The sequence below is a fragment of the Pseudorasbora parva genome, chromosome 12 (genome assembly GCF_024679245.1).
Source record: "Pseudorasbora parva isolate DD20220531a chromosome 12, ASM2467924v1, whole genome shotgun sequence".
NCBI lineage: Eukaryota > Metazoa > Chordata > Actinopteri > Cypriniformes > Gobionidae > Pseudorasbora > Pseudorasbora parva.
The window spans coordinates 45,476,851-45,503,055 of NC_090183.1; the positions used below are offsets into that span (position 1 = coordinate 45,476,851).

Genomic DNA, 26,205 nt, shown 5'->3' on the forward strand with positions numbered 1-26,205 from the left:
TTTTTAGGTGAACTATCACTTTAAAAACATTTTCCATTCGGTCTAAAAGTTTTTGATAGATTGATTGAAGTTTATTTTGAAGAAAAAATGAATAAAAAATTAAATAAGATACACAATAACAATAAATGAAAATATACATAAATACATACATAATACATACATAAATACATATATAAAAGTGGTTAAAGATACTTCAGTAACTCTTTCTCTTGTGTTGAAAATGATCTGTCTTTACTCTCGCTCATTGTGTCTCTCAAGGAAGGCAATAGACTGTATAGTTATCACCCAAATAGGATGTGATCCTTCCCACAAACTATACAACCTACTACCTCAGCTTGTAGATACACACAGATCTGCAGTTCCACTGAACTCCACAGAGTGTTATCCAGAATGTGGAGTAGTCACACAGAGACATTATGTGAAGGCCGATGTTCTTCAGTCGTCAGCTGCTGAATCTGCCTCCGTAAGAAAGACAGTAGATTGTATAGTTATCTCAAAGGGAGGTTTTATACTCCACAACTATTCAATCTACTACCTCAGCTCTAGGGACAGCAAACAAACACGCCGTGGCTTTTCTTTCTCCACCGGCTCTGCACAGGGATGAGAGAGAGTCACTTTTTATTATGAGTCTTACAAAATTGTGCCTTTCATAATGTTTATATTCATGTTGAGGATGATACGTTTCATTCGGAAGAGACACTAAAAGTATCACCCATTAAAAAAATATTTAACCCTCTGAGCCTCTTTGTTTCTGTCACAATGAGTCTCCGTGGTCACCACTAGAGGGCACTCCAACCCGGACCGTCATTCTATTATAGACTACATTACCCACAATCCTTTGCCTGGACTCATTAGCACTCACTGTTTACACCTGTGTCTCATTTATCTCATTACCTCTGCCTATATATACAATTTTCACTATGCTGTTCACTGCAAAGTCTTGTTTAGTGTAACAACTGCATTTCTGTCCCTTGTCCCTTGTCCCTTGTCCCTTGTCCCTTGTCCCTTGTCCCTTGTCCCTTGTCCCTTGTCCCTTGTCCCTTGTCCCTTGTCCCTTGTCCCTTGTCCCTTGATTACCCTTTTGCCTATCTTTCCTGCCTTGTTTGCCTTTTTGGACGGCTTGCCTGTGTATGACCTTTTGCCTGTTTTTGACAACGATTGGGGATTAACCTTCAATAAATACTGCACTTGGATCCTCAGCCTTTGCGTCTCAGAGCAATACATTACAGTTTCACACTTGAAATGTAAGTGAATTTGCATTAATATTATTGCATTAATATTATTTGCAATAAATATGATACATATTCCCCATTGAAAGTAATAATAAAAAATTAAAAAATGATCATATTTATGGCCCGAGCACAAGATGCACTTTAAGATATTTTTAATTAAATCAGTATTTCATGTTAAAGACAAGGCATTTAAAATCTAATTTTTGAAGGTAGATGAGTACCATCTGATGGGAGTAAAATAATAATACTTTTTTTAGAAGTGGTTTTTACACATAAATACTTATTTTTATTAGATTGTGGATTTGATTTACACTCAAACATTATCAAAGACTACTTTCTATCAAGGTTTAGATTTCTTTTTGTTTCTAATGTGTGTTTGAGTGGGTGTGTATGTTTTGTACTCCTGATGTTTTAGAGTGTAACCCTTTCCTTGGAGTCAAGTTTGTTATTGATTTTATTTCACACTTTTGCAAAAACCTGCTTTGTGTTACAGTCACGGCAGTTCACCAGGTGTCTATTTTACCAGTCAATAGGGGGCGCCAGAAAAGAAGGCTAATTCAACATGATAAAACAAAAAGGTAAACATCGCAAAATAATTACGAAATAATATTATTTAGTAATACTATTTGACTTGTAGTAATGTTAGCACCTATTACAAATCTAAATATTTCCCCAAATTTTGGACCAAATAAATGCAGCCTAGTTGAGCTAGTTAAACAGTAGTGTTTATCTCGTATTTACGTTATGAAAATGTATGAATACATCATTTGTGATAATTACCTGCTGACTGTACATTAGCCCATAAAATATTGCATTGTTGTCATGCCATTTAATCTACACAGATGATGGTGTGGTAGATGTCTGGCAGATGGGGTTCACCAGGGCAGGCCAAAAGAATGGACTGCCTTGGCAAACAGTGGGGCGGTGGCAACGTCTCTTTGCATAAATTAGCATGTGAACCGGAGGAACTGAAAGACTCTGGGGCAGGACATTAACATTCTGAATTCCTCTTTGGCCTAATTAATGGCAATGATTGAAATGTTTTGGCCTGGCAGTCAGTGAGAAAAAGACCTGGTGGAGTGGAGAATGAAGTCTCCTAATTAAGATGTTGGATCAGAGAAAGCGCTGAAAAATCAAAAATGATTTTTAGTATATACTCAAGCATTTAAACAAATGTAGGCTGCAAATCTGTTAACGACCAGAGTACTAATTATATGAGCCTTTCCACATTTCCAGGGCTCTCAGAAACAGAAGTCGTCATTATAGTTGCGAAAACTTCCATAGTGGCTCATATTACATGCGGACAAATATATATATATATTGGACTAATTAATTCCTTCATTTCAATAAATCACAGCAATATTTGACTAATTTGTTTCCTCGTTTAAATTTTTTTTAGCCATGTTGGACTAATTTGTTCCCTTGTTTCAATAAATCGCCACTACGTTGGACTAATGTGTTTCATACTTTCAATATATCGTAGCTACGTTGGACTAATGTGTTTCACAGTTTCAATAAATCGCCACAACGTTGGACTAATGTTTCATAGTTTCAATATATCGCTGCAACGTTGTACTAATGTGTTTCATAGTTTCAATATATCGTAGCTACGTTGGACTAATGTGTTTCATACTTTCAATATATCACTGCAACGTTGTACTAATGTGTTTCATAGTTTCAATATATTGTAGCTACGTTGGACTAATGTGTTTCACAGTTTCAATAAATCGCCACAACGTTGGACTAATGTTTCATAGTTTCAATATATTGTAGCAACGTTGGACTAATGTGTTTCATAGTTTAAAAAAATTGCTGCAACGTTGGACTAATGTGTTTCATAGTTTCAATATATCGTAGCAACGTTGGACTAATGTGTTTCATAGTTTCAATAAATCGCCACAACGTTGGACTAATGTGTTTCATAGTTTCAATATATCGTAGCAACGTTGGACTAATGTGCTTCATAGTTTCAATAAATCGCCACAACGTTGGACTAATGTGTTTCATAGTTTCAATATATCGTAGCAACGTTGGACTAATGTGTTTCATAGTTTCAAAAAATCGCTGCAACGTTAGACTAATGTGTTTCATAGTTTCAATAAATCGCTGCAACGTTGGACTAATGTGTTTCATAGTTTCAATAAATCGCAGTAATGTTGGACTAATGTGTTTCATAGTTTCAATAAATCGCAGTAATGTTGGACTAATGTGTTTTTAATAGTTTCAATATATTGCCACAACGTTGGAGTAATGTGTTTCATAGTTTCAATAAATCGCTGCAACTTTGGACTAATGTGCTTCATTGTTTTAATAAACCGCAGTAATGTTGGACCAATGTGTTTCATAGTTTCAATAAATCGCAGTAATGTTGGACTAATGTGTTTCATAGTTTCAATAAACCGCAGTAATGTTGGACTAATGTGTTTCATAGTTTCAATAAATCGCTGCAACTTTGGACTAATGTGCTTCATTGTTTCAATAAATCGCAGTAATGTTGGACTAATGTGTTTCATAGTTTCAATAAATCGCAGTAATGTTGGACTAATGTGTTTCATTGTCTCAATAAACCGCAGCAACGTTGGACTAATGTGTTTCATAGTTTCAATAAATCGCAGTAATGTTGGACTAATGTGCTTCATTGTTTCAATAAATCGCAGTAATGTTGGACTAATGTGTTTCATTGTTTCAATAAATCGCAGTAATGTTGGAAACATTCGTTCCCTTGTTTCATTTGAAACATAGTTGTTTTCTTAGTTCAATAAATCAATGTTAAACTAATTCCTTCTCTTGTTTTAATAAATATATATAATTTTCCCCTGCATGTCATGGAGTCTATACTATAACTTTCCAAAAGAGGAGAAAAATATCTTGAGCTTGGTTTTCTGTCATTTAAAATAAAAAATATAATGTTATAAATGTACATTAAATTAAAAGCAAATTAAATATAAAAAAATCAGTTTAAGATAACTCTGGAAAGGCATTATCACAGTCTGTGAAGAGGGTCAAGAGGCTAAGCACAAACGCATAATAGACACAAAAATAGTACATTTTTAATTAGATGGAACAATTTTTTGTTCAGTGTTAAATAAAATGTACATTTATAATCATTCATTTTCCCCTGTCTCCCAGCTCACCACAGTGCATTCTGGGATTGTCTTACCAATGAAGGACACCTTAGATTCTGTCAAAATTATCTTTGTATTCTCTGTATCTTATCAAGAGGCACGCTGAACACATTTGTGGAGTGTGTGCTCATCATGCATAATAATGCTGTCTAGGTACGCAGCTCACTTTGTGTCAAGTGTTTCTCTGGGGCTGTTTCTATCTGGTTCCATGGCCTCGTTTGACATTTTTCTTGGATCTTAAAAGGAATATTTGTTATTCCATCACAGTATATGGTCCACGTCTCACTAAAGTCCATGGGTCATTACACAAAGTAATGGCTATGTCAACATGAGGCTAAATCTTCATGTCTTGAGAGAGATAATATATGGAAGGCAAAGGAAAGCAGCTCTACATAAAGAGTATTATATGAACTCTCTCTTTCATCAGAGAGCAGAGTATATATATATACACTGACCTAAAGGATTATTAGGAACACCATACTAATGCTGTGTTTCGCCTTCAGAACTGCCTTAATTCTACGTGGCATTGATTCAACAAGCTGCTGAAAGCATTCTTTAGAAATGTTGGCCCATATTGATAGGAGAGCATCTTGCAGTTGATGGAGATTTGTGGGATGCACGTCCAGGGCACGAAGCTCCCGTTCCACCACATTCCAAAGATGCTCGATTGGGTTGAGATCTGGTGACTGTGGCGGCCATTTTAGTACAGTCAACTCATTGTCATGTTCAAGAAACCAATTTGAAATGATTTGAGCTTTGTGACATGGTGCATTATCCTGCTGGAAGTAGCCATCAGAGGATGAGTACATGGTGGTCATAAAGGGATGGACATGGTCAGAAACAATGCTCAGGTAGGCCGTGGCATTTAAACAATGCCCATTTGGCATTAAGGGGCCTAAAGTGTGCCAAGAAAACATCCCCACACCATTACACCACCACCACCAGCCTGCACAGTGGGAACAAGGCATGATGGATCCATGTTCTCATTCTGTTTACGCCAAATTCTGACTCTACCATCTGAATGGCTCAACAGAATTCGAGACTCATCAGACCAGGCAACATTTTTCCAGTCTTCAACTGTCCAATTTTGGTGAGCTTGTGCAAATTGTCGCCTCTTTTGCTGTTGTAGCCCATCCGCCTCAAGGTTGTGTGTGTTGTGGCTTCACAAATGCTTTGCTGCATACCTCGGTTGTAACGAGTGGTTATTTCAGTCAAAGTTGCTCTTCTATCAGCTTGAATCAGTCGGCCCATTCTCCTCTGACCTCGAGCATCAACAAGGCATTTTCTCCCACAGGACTGCTGCATACTGGATGCTCTTCCCTTTTCACACCATTCTTTGTAAACCCTAGAAATGGTTGTGTGTGAAAATCCCAGTAACTGAGCAGATTGTGAAATACTCAGACCGGCCCGTCTGGCACCAACAACCATGCCACGCTCAAAACTGCTTAAATCACCTTTCTTTCCCATTCTGACATTCAGTTTGGAGTCCAGGAGATTGTCTTGACCAGGACCACACCCCTAAATGCAGTGAAGCAACTGCCATGTGATCGGTTGATTAGATAATTGCATTAATGAGAAATTCAACAGGTGTTCCTAATAATCCTTTAGGTGAGTGTGTGTATGGGTGTGTATATATATATATATATATATATATATATATATATATATATATATATATATATATATATATATATATACACAGAAATTGACTGTATTGGAGATTCAAACATAATTGTAATTTCAAAAACTAGCAGCATGCTTGTCAACGGAAGTGTTTCAGTTTCCTTATAACCTCGATCTTGTGGTTAAACGCAAAGGTACTCTTTTTTTTATTGCACCTCAACTGTCAACATTCCCTTGTGTTGTGTGCTCACACCTACTAAATTTTTATTTGAACTGTTGAACTTCATTTAGCTGTAGAATGAGAACAGAACATGCACAACATGCTACTTATAAATGGATGGATGTATGATTCAGCTGCGAGCTGAATCCCAGTGCATTATGGGTATTCTCTAGCCGTTGAGCATGCATCAGTTGTACACTCATTATTGTGGTGCATTGTGGGATTAAATGAGTGCACTTGATAACATCCACTATGGTTTTGGACACTACTACAAATGGCTCTCTTAAATAGCGCCCTATTTAAGGGTATGGGGAGGCGATTTCAGACACAGTCATTAACATAACAGACTAATTTGTTCCCTTGTTTTGATAAATAGTAGCCATATTGGATACATTTTTCCCCTCGTTTCAATAAATCTCAACAATATTGGACTAATTTGGTCCCTTGTTTCGATTGGACTAATTTGTTCCCTTCGTTCCCTTGTTTTTCAATTGGACTAATTCGTTTCCTCGTAGTAATGTTGGACTAATTTATTCCCTCGTTTCAATTTTTTTAGTACATTTTAGCCACATTGGTCTAATTTGTTCCATTGTTTCAATTGGACTAATTTGTTTCTTTCGTTCCCTTGTTTTTCAATTGGACTAATTTGTTTCTTTCGTTCCCTTGTTTTTCAATTGGACTAATTTGTTTCTTCCGTTCCCTTGTTTTTCAATTGGACTAATTTGTTTCTTTCGTTCCCTTGTTTTTCAATTGGACTAATTTGTTCCCTCCTTTCAATAAATCACAACCACTTTGGACTATTCGTTCCCTCGTTTAAATAACTCATGGCCACATTGGACTAATTTGTTTCCTTCATTCCCTTGTTTTTCAATTGAAATAATTTGTTTCAATAAATCACAGCCACTTTGGACTAAGTCATTTCCTCGTTTCAATAAATCCCAGCAATATTGGACTAAGTTGTTTCCTTGTTTCAATAAATCACAACCATGTTGGATTATTTGTTCCCATGTTTCGATAAGCCATAGCCACTTTGGACTATTCGTTCCCTTGTTTCGATAAGTCATGTCCACTTTGGACTATTCGTTCCCTTGTTTCGATAAGTCATATCCACTTTGGACTATTCGTTCCCTTGTTTCGATAAGTCATGTCCACTTTGGACTATTCGTTCCCTTGTTTCGATAAGTCATATCCACTTTGGACTATTCGTTCCCTTGTTTCGATAAGTCATATTCACTTTGGACTATTCGTTCCCTTGTTTTGATAAGTCATATTCACTTTGGACTATTCGTTCCCTTGTTTCGATAAGTCATATCCACTTTGGACTATTCGTTCCCTTGTTTCGATAAGTCATATCCACTTTGGATTATTCGTTCCCTTGTTTCGATAAGTCATATTCACTTTGGACTATTCGTTCCCTTGTTTCGATAAGTCATATTCACTTTGGACTATTTGCTCCCTTGTTCGATAAGTCATATTCACTTTGGACTATTCGTTCCCTTGTTCGATAAGTCATATCCACTTTGGATTATTCGTTCCCTTGTTTCGATAAGTCATATTCACTTTGGACTATTCGTTCCCTTGTTTCGATAAGTCATATTCACTTTGGACTATTTGCTCCCTTGTTCGATAAGTCATATTCACTTTGGACTATTCGTTCCCTTGTTCGATAAGTCATATCCACTTTGAACTATTCGCTCCCTTGTTTCGATAAGTCATATCCACTTTGGACTATTCGCTCCCTTGTTTCGATAAGTCATATTCACTTTGGACTATTCGTTCCCTTGTTCGATAAGTCATATCCACTTTGGATTATTCGTTCCCTTGTTTCGATAAGTCATATCCACTTTGAACTATTCGCTCCCTTGTTTCGATAAGTCATATTCACTTTGGACTATTCGTTCCCTTGTTCGATAAGTCATATCCACTTTGGATTATTCGTTCCCTTGTTTCGATAAGTCATATCCACTTTGGACTATTCGCTCCCTTGTTTCGATAAGTCATATTCACTTTGGACTATTCGTTCCCTTGTTCGATAAGTCATATTCACTTTGGACTATTCGCTCCCTTGTTTCGATAAGTCATATTCACTTTGGATTATTCGTTCCCTTGTTTCGATAAGTCATATTCACTTTGGATTATTCGTTCCCTTGTTTCGATAAGTCATATTCACTTTGGACTATTCGTTCCCTTGTTTCGATAAGTCATATTCACTTTGGACTATTCGTTCCCTTGTTTGATAAGTCATAGCCAATTTGGACTATTCGTTCCCTTGTTCGATAAGTCATATCCACTTTGGATTATTCGCTCCCTTGTTCGATAAGTCATATCCACTTTGGACTATTCGTTCCCTTGTTCGATAAGTCATATCCACTTTGGATTATTCGCTCCCTTGTTTCGATAAGTCATATTCACTTTGGACTATTCGTTCCCTTGTTTCGATAAGTCATATCCACTTTGGACTATTCGTTCCCTTGTTTCGATAAGTCATATTCACTTTGGACTATTCACTCCCTTGTTTCGATAAGTCATATTCACTTTGGACTATTCACTCCCTTGTTTCGATAAGTCATAGCCATTTTGGACTATTCGTTCCCTTGTTCGATAAGTCATATTCACTTTGGACTATTCGCTCCCTTGTTCGATAAGTCATATTCACTTTGGACTATTCGTTCCCTTGTTTCGATAAGTCATATCCACTTTGGACTATTCGTTCCCTTGTTTTGATAAGTCATATCCACTTTGGACTATTCGCTCCCTTGTTTCGATAAGTCATATTCACTTTGGACTATTCGTTCCCTTGTTTCGATAAGTCATATTCACTTTGGACTATTCGTTCCCTTGTTCGATAAGTCATATTCACTTTGGACTATTCGTTCCCTTGTTTTGATAAGTCATATCCACTTTGGACTATTCGCTCCCTTGTTTTGATAAGTCATATTCACTTTGGACTATTCGTTCCCTTGTTTTGATAAGTCATATTCACTTTGGACTATTCGTTCCCTTGTTTTGATAAGTCATATTCACTTTGGACTATTCGCTCCCTTGTTTTGATAAGTCATATTCACTTTGGACTATTCGCTCCCTTGTTTCGATAAGTCATAGCCACTTTGGACTATTCGTTCCCTTGTTTCGATAAGTCATATTCACTTTGGACTATTCGCTCCCTTGTTTCGATAAGTCATATCCACTTTGGACTATTCGCTCCCTTGTTTTGATAAGTCATAGCCACTTTGGACTATTCGTTCCCTTGTTTCGATAAGTCATATTCACTTTGGACTATTCGCTCCCTTGTTTCGATAAGTCATATCCACTTTGGACTATTCGCTCCCTTGTTTTGATAAGTCATATCCATTTTGGACTATTCGTTCCCTTGTTTCGATAAGTCATATTCACTTTGGACTATTCGCTCCCTTGTTTCGATAAGTCATATCCACTTTGGACTATTCGTTCCCTTGTTTCAATAAATTGCAGCTATATTGGACTAATTCATGATCAGTGTCAGTGTTATTAAATGCATTGTGATCATTATGAAAGTAAGTAAATATAGCCCTACCTGCTTATTAAAAGTGGACTGACACTTCCTCCATCTGCATTAGTAAGATTGCCCGCTGCACCATTGCCTATCTATGCAGTGTGTTTAAGCCCACGGTTGTGCAGAGGCCTTTTCACACACAAAAATAGCAATTCTAAACAGGAAGTGTCTGTTGACCTTGTTTGTGTGTGCGCTCATGCGACGTTCAGCGCTTATCAATGCGATAGCTGTGTTGCAAACAGACACAGCTTACAACATTTGGCTCCATGGTTGCAAAAATAGAGCGTTTCCAGAAAAGGGGAAATGCAGTTTTCCCCTAATTTGGTATCACATTTTTTGATGCTTGTTAAGTCAGCCTTACAGTGTAATAAAAGACTAAAACTAGTAATCAAGTGTGTAATTTCTGTCCAGAATTGCTCAAATAAGTATTGGTCTCTGCATGTTTAATTTGGCCAAACAGATAATCCTGCCCACACACTCACGCCATTGGTCGAGAAGGTCAGGATTCTCAAACAAGCCATTATGAAAGTGTTAATTTTCCGAAAATCAACCTATGAACATCTATATTGTCACACTGAGCTAGGATAGCACAGCATATTTTAACTTTAAATCAACGTGCAGCATGTGCATGAAAACGCCACGTGCTTTGAAAGCACATAACTTGATCTGTTGATACACATGAGACGAATGTGATCAGATGTGCTACAAAATGAGACCTTAAATCACGATAGGAACAAATACCTGCTCTGGTTAATGTCAGGCAGCTCTAAGTCCCAGCGTTCGGCTGATTTCCTCTTTTCCTGTGGTGTTATTGCTTCTGAATTGCAGGTGATTACTAAAATATTTGACTTTGTTTCTGGTTACCACACCGACACAGAGAGGGAGAAAGAAAGAGTGAGAGAGGGAGGGAGCATAAAAATAGCAGGAAGTAGAGAGGGCAGGCCAGAGAGAAAAAAATCAAGTAACGTGACAAGTTCATCTGAGGATACTGAGGGAGGGGTGGAGGAAGTGTTTTCATTTTTTTCATCCCTCACTCCACCCACCACCTTTTCTTACTCGGTTTTCTCTTTGTATAGTGTGTTCAGTGAACAGTGTTCTAGTTGAGGTGCTTTAGACGCAGCATATTATCAAAATGCCTAAATAAACTTCAAATGTACTTTCAGTTAATTCATAGACGAAACAAGGAAGTGTGTGTGTTTTCATATTAGCGTATGTACTGTTAGTTTTTGTTGTTGCTATAATTATGGTGATTGAAAAGGTTTGTGTAAATTTACTGTGATGTCCAAAAGTTTGAGATGATGTTGAAAATCTGGATTTTTCTAAATTTAAACAGGATTTTTTTTATTTTATATAATATTATATATAATATATATAATATTATTTTATTATATTATATTATATTATATTATATTATATTATATTATATAAATTGTAAAAAACCTGCATGGTTTTAAACTGTTTTGCTCTATATATTTTAATATAAATATATTTGAATATATAAATATATTTTATATTCATATTCATTTGTAGATATATTTATTTATACCTATTTTCATATTTGTAATATTAATTAATATTATATTTATATACTCAATTTAAAGTCTCGTTCGTTTGTCTTGACTGTATTTCTCTGTGCGGTCTCCATCTAAGGCTCAGTTCCTCTAAACATGATAGACGAAGTACAGATTTGTATGTGGTGTACCGCTCAACAGCCAGACTTAACAAAAAATGATTATGAAGCATTTTGCATTAGTTCTAGAGGGATTGCAAGGTTAAATTTTCTTCTCCCGCCGGAGTTTGGCAAAGAGCTGCTCTTTGTTTTGAAGGCCTCAGATGTGTAACTCAGCACAACAGAGAGTATTTGAGCTTTATTGGTCTTTATAATAACACAACACTACTGTAAATGGAAAACCGCATGTTTGTATAGCCTTATTGAAAGTTGTATGTAAAAAAGAACAGTGGCGGTCACGCACGAACACAAGACAAACAAGGCGTTAAAAAAAACATGTGGCCCGTTACATCCAGCCGTTATTTCAAAATTAAAAAAGAAAGTGTTTTCTGTCTCATCTAACCCGCGTTGGATGAGATGTAAAACACTTTCTTTTTTAATGTGAAATAACGGTTGGATGTAACGGGCCGCATGACGGCAGCAGATAAACGACATGTGCTGGAGGAAGATGAGGATGAGGAGGAGCGAATGTCAGAGAAAGTCAAAAATGCAAAGCAAAAATGAAACAAACCTGAGTGAGAGCTTCTTTTTCTCGCAGGATGGCACGGGAGACTCCCGACGGAGGGAAAGTACGACGACCGAAAAATACAACGACAGCAGGGAGGAAGAAAGAAGAGGAGAAATTGGGGAAAATCGGAGAGGTGTGTGAGCGAACGGCCCTTCTCACACGAGCCCCTGCCAACCCTCAGCAGATTCGGCTTTGCCCTCCTATTCGCCTGCCCACTTTTGCCCCGCTGCCAAAAGAGCCAGACCGAGCCAGAGAAAGAAGGAGAGAGGTCACAACAGAACGAGGAAGGAAAGAAAACAAGGCGGTGACTTTTGCTGCCAGCTTTCATCGGGTGTTGTTGTTGGGTCCGCAGTCGGCCCTGCATGTTTAAGAGCTCTATAAGAGTTGGCACAAAATGCTAAACACCGTCACCAGGCCCAGGAGTGGAACTTGGTCTGAAACCAAGCGAAACAAGCCGATATCAGGTGCATGTACTTACTCAGATCTGACACACGTCCTGAAATAAAGACTCAAGTCTTTTGTACAGCGTTTGGCATCCATCCCAGGCCTTTCGATTCCTGTTTTTACAGAAGTCATCGCAGCATCTTTAGCTGTCCTGCAATTGCCTGCATTTAATCATAGGCATTCATGTGCAATGATCAAAAGTTCAAGGAAAGTCCACGAGTTCGAGTCCTGCTGTGCTGGGGACGGAGAGAGAAAGTTCAAGCCGAGGCAGCAGGACAAAAAGAGACAGCAAATTGTCACACCAAGTTTGTGGTAACGGCGCTCCATATCCTGCTCAGCTGTGGAGCCAGAATGCGTCCCAGCCAGAATGCTCCAAAATAATCCAGTGTCACCCTGCCAAAAAGTGTGCCTCCTCTTGACTGACGGGGCAGAGATTGTGACATAGAGAGAGAGAGAAAGATTTGCAGTCGTCCTGTCTTCTTTCAGGCATTGTCATGGGCAGCACAGGGTGTGACGTCAGCGCCCTCCTTACGTCCTTTTGTCCATTTATTTCTCACAGAGCTGTCCTCATGTTGCATTTTCTCCTCTCTCGGGTAAAAGAAAGAACTGTTTCTTGACGCCTGACTGCGGGTGAGAGAGAGAGCCACACGGATGTAAATAAAGCACAAGAGCACAAGTGAATAGAGAGAGAGAGAGAAGCTGTCCCTACAAATCTCTCAGTCTGTCTTCCTGCCTTCCGACCCGAGCACTTGTAAAACTTTCAGCTGTGGCGTCCAGGGCCGGCCTCCATTGGCAGTGGTTCAAGAAGAGGGCTGGCTGTCTCGGAGGGAGAGATAGAGGGAGAGATAGAGGGAGAGATAGAGGGAGAGGGAGAGGGAGAGAGAGAGAGAGAGAGAGAGAGAGAGAGAGAGAGAGAGAGAGAGAGAGAGAGAGAGAGAGAGAGAGAGAGAGAGAGAGAGAGAGAGAGAGAGAGAGAGAGAGAAAGGGGGTCGGGCTGGTGCCCATGAGGAGGGTGTCTGTGCGGACAGTAGGTCAGATTAAGGGTGCCAACAGCCACTTCTCTGGGAGTTCAGACAGGGAGCATGAACCAGATAGAAAGAGGACACACTCAATATATAAAACTCAAAATAAAGCTCCACCGTGATGCCATTGCAGATTCTTTTAGTGAAGAGTTCTTAAAGGAGTGATTTCGTGGATTTTTTCTAGGCTTGGGGTGCAGTATAACATGTCTTAATTAGAGCTATCAAACGATTAAAATATTTAATCGTGATTAATCGCATAATTGTCATGAGTTAACTCGCGATTAATCCCATGATTGTCGTGAGTTAACTTGCGATAAATCGTAATTTAATCACAGATTTTTATACGTTTTAAATTAAATTAAATTGTATCTTAAATTAAGTTTGAATTAAGTTTTTAATACTCTTATCAATATGGGTATATGGACAAATACAGTCCCTGACAAAAGTCTTGTCACTTATCTATTTTCTAGAAATACCTGATATTAACCTGAATTTTAATTAATTCATTGGTGTTAGAAATAGCCCATATGAAAAGATAAAACCCTCCCAAATGATGTTTAATGCACTGAAATAAATAATTTTCACAGAAAAAATATTTATCATTTAATCAAGACAGAAAGGTCAAATTTTGGCAAGACAAAAGTTTTGTCGCCTATACAGAAATCGAACAAATTTACTGCAAATACAAAAAATATGTCAGCAAATTAATTTGTGGTGCTGTGAGATCCAAATTTAATATCTTGTATGACTTCCATGAGCTTGAAGGACTGCATCCATGCGGTTTGGCAAGGATTCATAAAATTTATTGATGAAGTCATCAGGAATAGCTAAGAAAGCAGTCTTGCATGCCTCCCAGAGTTCATCAATATTCTTTGGTTTCGTCTTCCATGCGTCCTCGTTCATCCTACCCCACATATGCTCAATGATGTTCATGTCTGGTGACTGGGCTGGCCAATCCTGGAGCATCTTGATCTTCTTCGCCTTGAGGAACTTTGATGTGGAGATGGAAGTATGCGATGGAGCACAGTCCTGCTGCAGAATTTGGCCTCTTTTATGGTTGGGAATATAAGAGGTAGCTAAGATTTCTTGGCATTTTAGACTATTGATGTTGCCTTCCACCCTGCAGATCCCTCGCACACCTCCATACTGGATGTAACCCCAGACCATGATTTTTCCGCCACCAAACTTCACTGTTTTCTGGGTGAATCTCGGATCCATTCGGGCACCAGTAGGTCTCCTGCAATATTTGCGGCGACTGTGGTGTAATTCAACAGAAGATTCATCTAAAAAATCCACCTTCTGCCACTTTTCCTGCGTCCATCCTTTTTGCAGGCTGTGGGCCTTGGTAAATGCCACACGGTTTTTCAATTGTATTTTGTTTAGTGCTGGCTTCTGGGCACTGATTCGACCATGGAGGCCATTTCGAGACAGAATCCGACAAACTGTTCTGGTTGACACAGGGACTTCAGGTGACCAGGTCTCGTGGAGCTCTGCTGCAGTGGAAAATGGGCTGGCCTTGGTTTTTCGAGCCAACAAACGGTCCTCTCGAGCAGTTGTCTTGCGGGACCTGGGCTTGTCAAAAACGTCTCCCGTCTCTTCAAATCTTTTTTTTATCCTCTGTACTTGACGCTGAGACACATTGAAGGTGTCTGCCACATCAGCAGTGGATCTGGTCTTCAGCCTCTTGATAATCAAAACTTTAGTCTCAGGGTGAATCTTAGGCATGTTTGCAGAGGTCTAGTTGCAGTTGATGTGAAGGTCTAGTGTACTGGGGTTCTTTTTATACACACTTGAGACCTAATTGATCCATTATTAGTCACAGGTGAAGCTCATATGACAAGGTGACAACACTTATGTCTTTGCAAAAATTGACTCAATGGGCTTTACCAAGCTGTGAATATTAGAATACTTTTTGAAAGTTTAGTTTTTCACTGAAACATTATCACAAAAGCTGGTGGGATTAAAATGAGCCATTTCTTGTAAAAAAATCTTGATTAGAAATATATTTCAGCGGCACTTTAGGTCAATTTGTACACAAGCGACAAGACTTTTGTCAGGGACTGTATGCATGCTTTATTCAACGTTTATTGTACCTTTATTATTAGTGAAACCATACTTATTCAATAACAATCAATAATACAGCATGAAGACTAGATATGTATCGAAGTTCATAGTTGTTTATCACAGAACTTGTTCATGTCTCTTAAGCATAAGCTTAAAAATTCAGAATAAGCAGTGATATCTCTCATTTTAAGAATATAAATGAAGGTAGTGCGTTTGCTGAACTGTACGTTAATTGAACTGCTCTGCCGGAATTTTGTGTGTGCGCGCCGAAATGTGCAGCGATTCACGCGAACAGTCTGAAGAACACATACTCGGGAGCGCTCTTGTTCAGAAAAGTAACCTTTGCATTCGTTTTAGACGATTGTAATGCATTTAGTTCAATATAACACGTACTGTAAGTGGTGATGTGTCATGATTTACCTCAGACATGAGTGAGAGTGGGCTTCAGTGTATTCACGCATCGCGCTCAGACTGCAGAGAATGTTCTCAATGTAAACAGACTTTCCTTTCGACCTGGTGTCTAATATGGTTAAACAGATAATATGGTAGCTTATAGGCAATAACTGCAATTTTGGTTTAGAATATTAATGTTAACCATTTTCTTTCCCTATTAATGTTTGCTGCTGCATTTACATCTATGGCTGATCTCAATTTCTCCAGCTACGCCACGGATCAAAGAGACAATGCATGCTGCGTTAACGCACGTTAATAAATTTAGTGCCGTTAAAATGAATTTGCGCTAATGCGTTATTAACGCGTTAACTTTGACAGCCCTAGTCGTAATACTTTTTTTTAAACGCTGTATTTTTCTTCTATTCTTCCTTTATTCCACACTGCTGTCTCCACTGTCCTTTGAACGGACGCAATGTCCGCAACGCAAAGTTGAAAAACGCAATGGTCTTAGATTGCCAAATGTAGTTTCCTGTATTTTTATTGGCTGAAGTGCCAAGCACAGGTTAAGGCCACGCCCCTTCCCATTACGGGCAGAAGTCACATCTGCTGAGACTATCGAGGGTTTATGATGTCACCAACCCAGGAAGAAGCTCGTTGTAGTCCAAACCGGCCATTTTTGTAGGCAATAAACTGCCGTAACTTTAAAAGACAATATCTCCGTTTGCAGTGAACTTTCAGCGCTGTAACTTTGCAGAGACTGTTTATGCTCAAGCAGCGACATTACACACTAACTTAAGTTAAAAAAGTCAAATCGCATGCAGCCACCCCTTTAAAGGCAATATAAAATCAAAGTAATGCTGCCTTCATGCACTATCAGAAGAATTGCACCCCTCCAAATCACTGAGTTCAGGTGTTCAGTCCCTTCATGGCCACAGGTGTATAACTCCAGCTCTCGGCCTGCAGACGCTTCTACACACATTAGTGAAAGAATGGGTCGCTCTCAGGAGCTCAGTGAACTCAAGCGTGGGGCCGTGATAGGCTGACACCTGTGCAATAAGGCCATTCCTGACATTTCCTCACTACTAAATATTCCACGCTCAACTGTTAGTGGGATTATAACAAAGTTTATATCAATAAGTTACACTAACGAAAGTTAAAAAAGTCAAATCGCATGCAACCACCCCTATAAAGGCAATATAAAATCAAAGTAATGCTGCCTTCATGCACTATCAGAAGTTTCCTACTTCCCACTTCAGGAGTCGTGATTACGAGCTTGTTGTGTTCAGGCGCTTTGTTGTCGGAAAGAATGGAGGACGCCAGGTTCATACTTTTGTGCGTCTTGGGAAAATGTTATTTTAACACTATAACCATTACAGTAATTTCAGAAAATCATAGAATCACTGGCAAACACAGCAGCACAACACGAAAGCATATCGTTTATAATCACATTCACAATAAAGGCATAATGTAGACAAGATAAGGCTGCTTAAAGAATAAAATGGCAATCGTTTTCAAACATACATGATCCTATTGTATAGCTGGTTTTACCACACTATCTAGATCGTCAGCGTGCTCACAATTCGCGAATGATGGTCGACTACATGCGACTTTCGATGTGTTTAAAATACACAATATGCTTCAAATGATTATTAATTTATGTAAATATGTACTTCTTTAACAACAAGTCAATTAAATTGTTGCAGAAAAAATACCTAATAAAACACCTGCCACAGCAGAAAATTATTTCTGAACTTCCCAGTGGTAAACACAACATCAGAGCTCGCTCATGTGCACTTTTTACCTCAGAAACTCGTATTTACGATAATTCTGATAGCATGTAAAGGTAGCATAAGTTAGCCTTACTGTTATCTATAAACTAGCGTGCTCAAAAAAATCCCTTTTAGAAGATATAAGCATTCAAAACTTACAGCCAATGATTTTGATGACATCACTCTGCACTTCAGATGTTCTGTCCAATCAAATGCTCTCTAGAATCTGAAGCTCCACCCACTACATTATAAGCATACAATGAATATATATTTGCTAAATGGCCCTGATTTTTACTATCAACAGAAATATATAGCGGGAGAACCTGCTTCTCTTGAGACTCCATGATTCGGAGAATGGCTAGTAATATGCTAAAGCCCTGCTCACACGATTGGTTACAAGGTAGTTTTTTTGTTGCTATTTTTAAATCCTGAAGATTTACGGGTGTGTTTGTTTATAGAGTGTAGATGTCCCTGCTGTATACTTCCATGTATACAAACCATTGCTTGAAATATAATTTCCGTGCAGTCTGTAGGCCCCTGGGCTCCGACTGTTAATGCACCCCTGGGAACCATCAATGCCAATAAAAAACCTTTATTTTTTAGAGTTCAGGACACTTCTGTGCAGCTTCAGCAAAGCAACGTTATGAATATTCTCAAAAGACTGTTATAGGTCCTTCAGATCAGTGTGTTGATTTGATTAGGTAATCCAGTTACATTTCTGTATTTAAAATAAGGATGAAAAGAGGACACGCAATTGCAATTTGAATTGTAATGTTATCAGAATCAAAATTTATATAACAGCAATTTAAATTAGAACAGCCAAGACAAGCATTGAATGCATCTTGCGCTCAAGAAACATTTCTGATTATTATCAATGTTCAAAGTTGAGCTGACAGTTGAGCTGCTTCATATTTTTATGGAAATGTTGTTTGATGAATAGAAAGTTCAAAAGAACAGCATTTATTTGAAATATAAATCTTTTGTAACATTATAAATGCCTTTACTGACATATTTGATCAATTTAATGTGCTCTCAAAGCTTATAAAAAGCTTTTTTCTTAAATGCATACCAAAAAATCCAGAATTTAGTGGCCATGAAGCAAAGATGGAAAAGCATCAACTGGCATTTGCCATTAAGCTCAATGCCACTAACAGATGTTTCCCTCAGATACAGTTGAGGTCAGAGTTTATTCTTTTGGTCTTTCATTTAAAAAAAACACAAAAAAAACAACAATCCATTTTCATTTAATTAAAAGATTTGAAAAATTGGGGAAATCAGATTATTAAATAAATGTTTTTCTCCAAACCAAGTTAGACACAATATACTTCAGAGATATAGTACTCATAAGAAAATCTAGCAGTGCCAAATTGGCACTGCTAGATTTTCTTATGAGTAATATATCTCTGAAGTATATTCCCAATTATTGGCATGAAATGGTCCAGCCGTAACTTCCTGCTCCACAGGAGTATAAATATGAGGAAACACAAAGGCCAAATTCCCCTAATCATCATCACAATAAGTAAAACCTCAGAATATAGCGCTGATGTGAAGTAAAAGATTGCTGAGCTTCACAAAATAGAAAGTGGCTGTAAGGAAATAGCATTGAAAATCCCCATATCCACTATCAGGGTCAATAATTAAGATCCAATCAACTAAAGATGTTCTGGATATTCCTGAAAGAGGGTGTGTGTGTGTCTGTGTGTGTGTGTGTGTGTCTGTGTGTGTGTGTGTGTGTGTGTGTGTGTGTGTGTGTGTGTGTGTGTGTGTGTGTGTGTGTGTGTGTGTGTGTGTGTGTCTGTGTGTGTGTGTGTGTGTGCGCGCGTGCGTGCGTGCGTGCGTGCGTGCGTGCGTGCGTGCGTGCGTGTGTGTATCGTCCTAATACATGAGAGGAGGAGCGTTTGAGTGGACAAAGACTCTCCAAGATCACAGATGGAGAATTGCACCCCTCCAGATCCCTGAGTTCAGGTGTTCAGTCTCTTCATGTCCACAGGTGTATAACTCCAGCTCTCGGCCTGCAGACGCTTCTACACACATTAGTGAAAGAATGGGTCGCTCTCAGGAGCTCAGTGAACTCAAGCGTGGGGCCGTGATAGGCTGACACCTGTGCAATAAAGCCATTCCTGACATTTCCTCACTACTAAATATTCCACGCTCAACTGTTAGTGGGATTATAACAAAGTGGAAGCGATTGGGAACAAAAGCAGCTCAGCCACGAAGTGTTAAATCCCAGAGCGGGGTCAGCGCATGCTGAGGGTCACAGTGCGCAGAAGTTACCAACTTTCTGCAGAGTCAACAGCTCCAGACCTCCAGACTTCTGTGGCCTTCAGATGAGCTCAAGAACAGCGTAGAGAGCTTCATGGAATGGGTTTCCATGGCCGAGCAGCTCATCCAAGCCTTACATCACCAAGAGCAATGCAAAGCGTGGGATGCAGTGGAGTAAAGCAGCCGCCACTGGACTCTAGAGCAGTGAGACGTGTCCTCTGAGCGACCAATCACGCTTCAGTCTGACAATCCCATGGACGAGTCTGGGTTTGGCGGTTGCCAGCAGAACGGGACTTGCCTGACTGCATTGTGCCAAGTGTAAAGTTTGGTGGAGGGGGGATTAAGGGGTGGGGTTGTTTTCAGGGGTTGGCCCCTTAGTTCCAGTGAAAGGAGCTCTTAATGCTTCAGCATACCAATACATTTTGGACAATTTAATGCTCCCAACTTTGTGGGAACAGTTTGTGGACGGCCCCTTCCTGTCCAAACGTAACTGCACTCCAGTACACAGTTTCGGTAGCCTGACAAGCCAGACTCACATCAAGATGTTTGGTCTGGAAACTCACCATAGACAGGGCTCAATCCGAGGGGCGGATAAACGGTCGTCCCTCTCCACTTGATAGGATAGCGCTACAACAAACAGAGCAACGAAGGTGAAACAGAGCTCCTTGATAGATTAAACATTCGCCGTATCCGGTCGGCTAAACTCCGAACACATTTTCCCTTCTTAAGAATGACTTCAGTGCCATTCTTTGTTCTTTTCTCAGAGAAAAGCTTAACTCAAGTCTTCCAGAGTCGCTGTCAAAGCTGATTCAAAAGACCGCCGTTCGCCAGTTTCTGTGTTTACTAGAAGCACGCAAACGCAACTCGGCCGTCGTCATTACGGCCCCGCCCACCGACTCCATACACGATGTGATTGGCCCAGGCAAGAGTTAGGTGAATACAGCTCAGATGGGTACTGAGAGTTGCTAGACGACACTTGCGGGCAGATTAAATTTGCTGCCGCTAGGGTGCGTCTAGATTTCTAGGCTACAGTGTCGGTCCATAAAGACATGGATGAGTGAGTTTGGTGTGGAGCCAACTCCATATTAAACCCTACGGAGTAAGAATTGGATGGCATTAAAGTTCATGTTCATGTAAAGGCAGGCGTCCCAAAATGTTTGGCAACATAGTGTGTATCAGCTTTAAAGAAATGTTTATGTTTATTTCAGGACTCTATTCCACCTTCAACAACTACCTGTGATCCCATCTGACAGTGCTGCACATGGCAAATTGACTCTGATAGACCGATAGCCCAGGCTTTTTCTGGGAGACCTCGCCAAATGGCCCCAACTGACTTAATGACACATAACGGCTGGAGCTGAAGGATGGCGGCTGGGGAAACGTCCTAGGCACGTTATTCGAGCGATTGGGGGACGCAGGGGTCTAATCTTGGCGCCGGCAGCTGAAGGACGCGGCCTCTCCCACAGGAGCTATTAGAGTCCCAGACTCCCACCACTGATGTCATCCTGTGTAACGGACCGCTGAAGCCGCAAAGAGAACCAAAGTTCTGTTCACTTCCCCCATCCGTGTGCCGTGACATTACTGTGGAATAAGGACACGATGAAAGCCGCTTTACTTTGCTATACCGTCAGAGGCTTTTCACCTGCTTTGCAAGAGTATGATTGGACAGGATGGGTTACTTTGAAAGCAATTCTTGCACATTTTTCATTTAGACATAAATAACTGAGAAAAAGACGTTTCAGCTGGGATTTCTGTGGAAGAACTATCCTGATATGACATTCTAATGGATTACATTTTTAAATGTTCTGCCAGGATGGATGGATGGATGGATGGATGGATGGATGGATGGATGGATGGATGGATGGATGGATGGATGGATGGATGGATGGATGGATGGATGGATGGATGGATGGATGGATGGATATGCAGATAGATATACGGATGGATGGATGGATGGATGGATGGATGGATGGATGGATGGATGGATATACAGATAGATATACGGATGGAAGGATGGATGGAAGGATGGATGGATGGAAGGATGGATGGATGAATGGATTGGCGGATGGATAGATATACAGATAGATATATGGATGGATGGACGGACAGATGGATAGATATACAGATAGATATATGGATGGACGGACGGACGGACGGACGGACGGACGGACAGACAGACAGACAGACAGACAGACAGACAGAGTTCAGTTTAAGACTATACACACTCTAAAAGATTCTGAATAAAAAACCCAACGTCGGGTCAAATATGGCCAGCAGTTGGGTTGTTTTAACTCAGTGATTGAGTTGTCTTAAGCAAATATTTAACCTAACCGCAGGATTAAAACAACCCAATCGCTGGGTTAGTCCATATTTGACCCAACATTGGGTTAAAACAACCCAAACATTTTTAGAGTGCATGTACAGTGTGTGTACCATTTATAAATAATTAATCAGCCTAAGCATAAGAAACGGCACCTGAACGAGCTCTGATATCCACACTAAAAACCTTGCATTGCAGATCATGTTTCTATTTTTCTTTTGGTGTGATGTCAGAGGTTCCCGAGGGCATTAACACATGATCTTTAAGAGTTTAAAACCACACAAGTTTCACTTAACCATTCATTGACCAGCTGGTAACCATTTGGCATAGTCATCATACTGCATGACAGGGAACGGGCAAAAGTAAAGACAATGGATGAAACGTTTTTTAGCTGCATGATAGCATGAAATTCTGTCTTTATTAATTGCTCACCATTAATTGCTTTGTTGTTACAAATCATAAGACATTTGTTCACCTTCAGAACACAAATGAAGATCTTTTTGATGAAATCTGAGAGATTTCCATATGAATTGAGCGATTTAGTCTAAATTTACTGAAGAGACTCGATGGCTTTATATGATGAACAGATTGAATTTAGGCTTTTATTCACATATAAACATCAGCAAACAAAAACAGAAGCTCAAACGTGATGCGTAACACCAGAATGAACCTCATTGGCTCTCGAGAAGCTCAATCGTGATGCGTAACACCAGAATGAACCTCATCGGTTCTCGAGAAGCTCAAACGTGATGCGTAACACCAGAATGAACCTCATTGGCTCTCGAGAAGCTCAATCATGATGCGTAACACCAGAATGAACCTCATTGGTTCTCGAGAAGCTCAAACGTGATGCGTAACACCAGAATGAACCTCATTGGCTCTCGAGAAGCTCAATCGTGAAGCGTAACACCAGAATGAACCTCATTGGTTCTTGAGAAGCTCAATCGTGATGCGTAACACCAGAATGAACCTCATTGGTTCTTGAGAAGCTCAATCGTGATGCGTAACACCAGAATGAACCTCATTGGTTCTCGAGAAGCTCAATCGTGATGCGTAACAACAGAATGAACCTCATTGGTTCTCGAGAAGCTCAATCGTGATGCGTAACACCAGAATGAACCTCATTGGTTCTCGAGAAGCTCAATCGTGATGCGTAACACCAGAATGAACCTCATTGGTTCTCGAGAAGCTCAAACGTGATGCGTAACACCAGAATGAACCTCATTGGTTCTCGAGAAGCTCAAACGTGATGCGTAACACCAGAATGAACCTCATTGGTTCTCGAGAAGCTCAATCGTGATGCGTAACACCAGAATGAACCTCATTGGTTCTTGAGAAGCTCAATCGTGTTGCTTAACACCAGAATGAACCTCATCGGTTCTTGAGAAGCTCAAACGTGATGCGTAACACCAGAATGAACCTCATTGGATCTCGAGAAGCTCAATTGTGATGCGTAACACCAGAATGAACCTCATTGGTTCTCGAGAAGCTCAATCGTGATGCGTAACACCAGAATGAACCTCATTGGTTCTTGAGAAGCTCAATCGTGAAGCGTAACACCAGAATGAACCTCATTGGTTCTCGAGAAGCTCAATCGTGATGCGTAACACCAGAATGAACCTCATTGGTACTCGAGAAGCTCAATCATGATGCGTAACACCAGAATGAACCTCATTGGTTCTCGAGAAGCTCAATCGTGATGCGTAACACCAGAATGAACCTCATTGGTTCTCGAGAAGCTCAATCGTGATGCGTAACACCAGAATGAACCTCATTGGTTCTCGAGAAGCTCAAACGTGATGCGTAACACCAGAATGAACCTCATTGGTTCTCGAGAAGCTCAATCGTGAAGCGTAACACCAGAATGAGCCTCATTGGTTCTCGAGAAGCTCAATCGTGAAGCGTAACACCAGAATGAACCTCATTGGTTCTCGAGAAGCTCAATCATGATGCGTAACACCAGAATGAACCTCATTGGTTCTCGAGAAGCTCAATCGTGATGCGTAACACCAGAATGAACCTCATTGGTTCTCGAGAAGCTCAATCGTGAAGCGTAACACCAGAGTGAACCTCATTGGTTCTCGAGAAGCTCAATCATGATGCGTAACACCAGAATGAACCTCATTGGTTCTCGAGAAGCTCAATCGTGATGCGTAACACCAGAATGAACCTCATTGGTTCTCGAGAAGCTCAAACGTGAAGCGTAACACCAGAATGAACCTCATTGGTTCTCGAGAAGCTCAATCGTGATGCGTAACACCAGAATGAACCTCATTGGTTCTCGAGAAGCTCAATCGTGATGCGTAACACCAGAATGAACCTCATTGGTTCTCGAGAAGCTCAATCGTGATGCGTAACACCAGAATGAACCTCATTGGTTCTCGAGAAGCTCAATCATGATGCGTAACACCAGAATGAACCTCATTGGTTCTCGAGAAGCTCAATCGTGATGCGTAACACCAGAATGAACCTCATTGGTTCTCGAGAAGCTCAAACGTGAAGCGTAACACCAGAATGAACCTCATTGGTTCTCGAGAAGCTCAATCGTGATGCGTAACACCAGAATGAACCTCATTGGTTCTCGAGAAGCTCAAACGTGAAGCGTAACACCAGAATGAACCTCATTGGTTCTCGAGAAGCTCAATCGTGATGCGTAACACCAGAATGAACCTCATTGGTTCTCGAGAAGCTCAATCGTGATGCGTAACACCAGAATGAGCCTCATTGGTTCTCGAGAAGCTCAATCGTGAAGCGTAACACCAGAATGAGCCTCATTGGTTCTCGAGAAGCTCAATCGTGAAGCGTAACACCAGAATGAACCTCATTGGTTCTCGAGAAGCTCAATCATGATGCGTAACACCAGAATGAACCTCATTGGTTCTCGAGAAGCTCAGTCATGATGCGTAACACCAGAATGAGCCTCATTGGTTCTCGAGAAGCTCAATCGTGAAGCGTAACACCAGAATGAGCCTCATTGGTTCTCGAGAAGCTCAATCGTGAAGCGTAACACCAGAATGAGCCTCATTGGTTCTCGAGAAGCTCAATCGTGAAGCGTAACACCAGAATGAACCTCTTTCCTTCCTGCTATTATCCCGCATTTTGGCAGGGAAGATTGTTGAATCGTCCAGGACACTTTCATCTTTCATACTGTATCTTCCTCTGTGTGTTCATCTGGTGGTGTATCCTTGACTTACTGCATTTGTTTTACTGTATCCTGTTGCCTTTGTATAGTTTGAGTCACACACACACTCACACACACACCCCCCTGACCCACATCTCCATGGGTTATCCCATTGTTTGTGATGGTGAAGACAGGACTGTGTGTGTGTGTGTGTGTGTGTGTGTGTGTGTGTGTGTGTGTGTGTGTGTGTGTGTGTGTGTGTGTGACCTGGTAATCCCTACGTTATGGGGACAAAATGTCCCCACAAAGATGGCAATATCCGAAATCCTTGTCCTTGTGGGGACATTTTTAGGTCCCCATGAGGAAAACATCTTATAAATCACACAGAAGGAGTTTTTTTGAGAAAGTAAAAATGCAGAATGTTTCCTGTGATGGGTAGGTTTAGGGGCAGGGCCAGTGTAGGGGGATAGGATGTACAGTTTGTACAGTATGAAATCCATTACGCCTATGGAAAGTCCCCATAAAACATGGAAACACGACTGTGTGTGTGTGTGTGTGTGTGTGTGTGTGTGTGTGTGTGTGTGTGTGTGTGTGTGTGTGTGTGTGTGTGTGTGTGTGTGTGTGTGTGTGTGTGTGTGTGTGTGTGTGTGTTATAAACCCACTGGACTGAGTGAGTGAGGTCATGTCCTTAAGGCACAATATTTGCAGCTGCTTCTGCGTCATTTCATCTTATCTTTCAGTCTATTAAATATCATATAACTTACTATAAATCATTCACTCAAAAATGCTTTTCTTACTCAATATTTTTGTCCTGTTTTAAGTCCAAATATCTAAAAATTTC

General features: G+C 40.1%; 1 long non-coding RNA gene across 1 annotated transcript; it reads left to right on the forward strand.

Annotated features, from left to right (window-relative positions):
• The first annotated feature begins 957 nt into the window (after positions 1-957).
• Positions 958-13,071, forward strand: LOC137093726 (uncharacterized). The gene is made up of 3 exons (XR_010908553.1): positions 958-1,244; positions 1,726-1,810; positions 12,000-13,071. It is a non-coding gene; the product is annotated as an uncharacterized lncRNA (long non-coding RNA).
• The last annotated feature ends 13,134 nt before the right edge of the window (positions 13,072-26,205 follow it).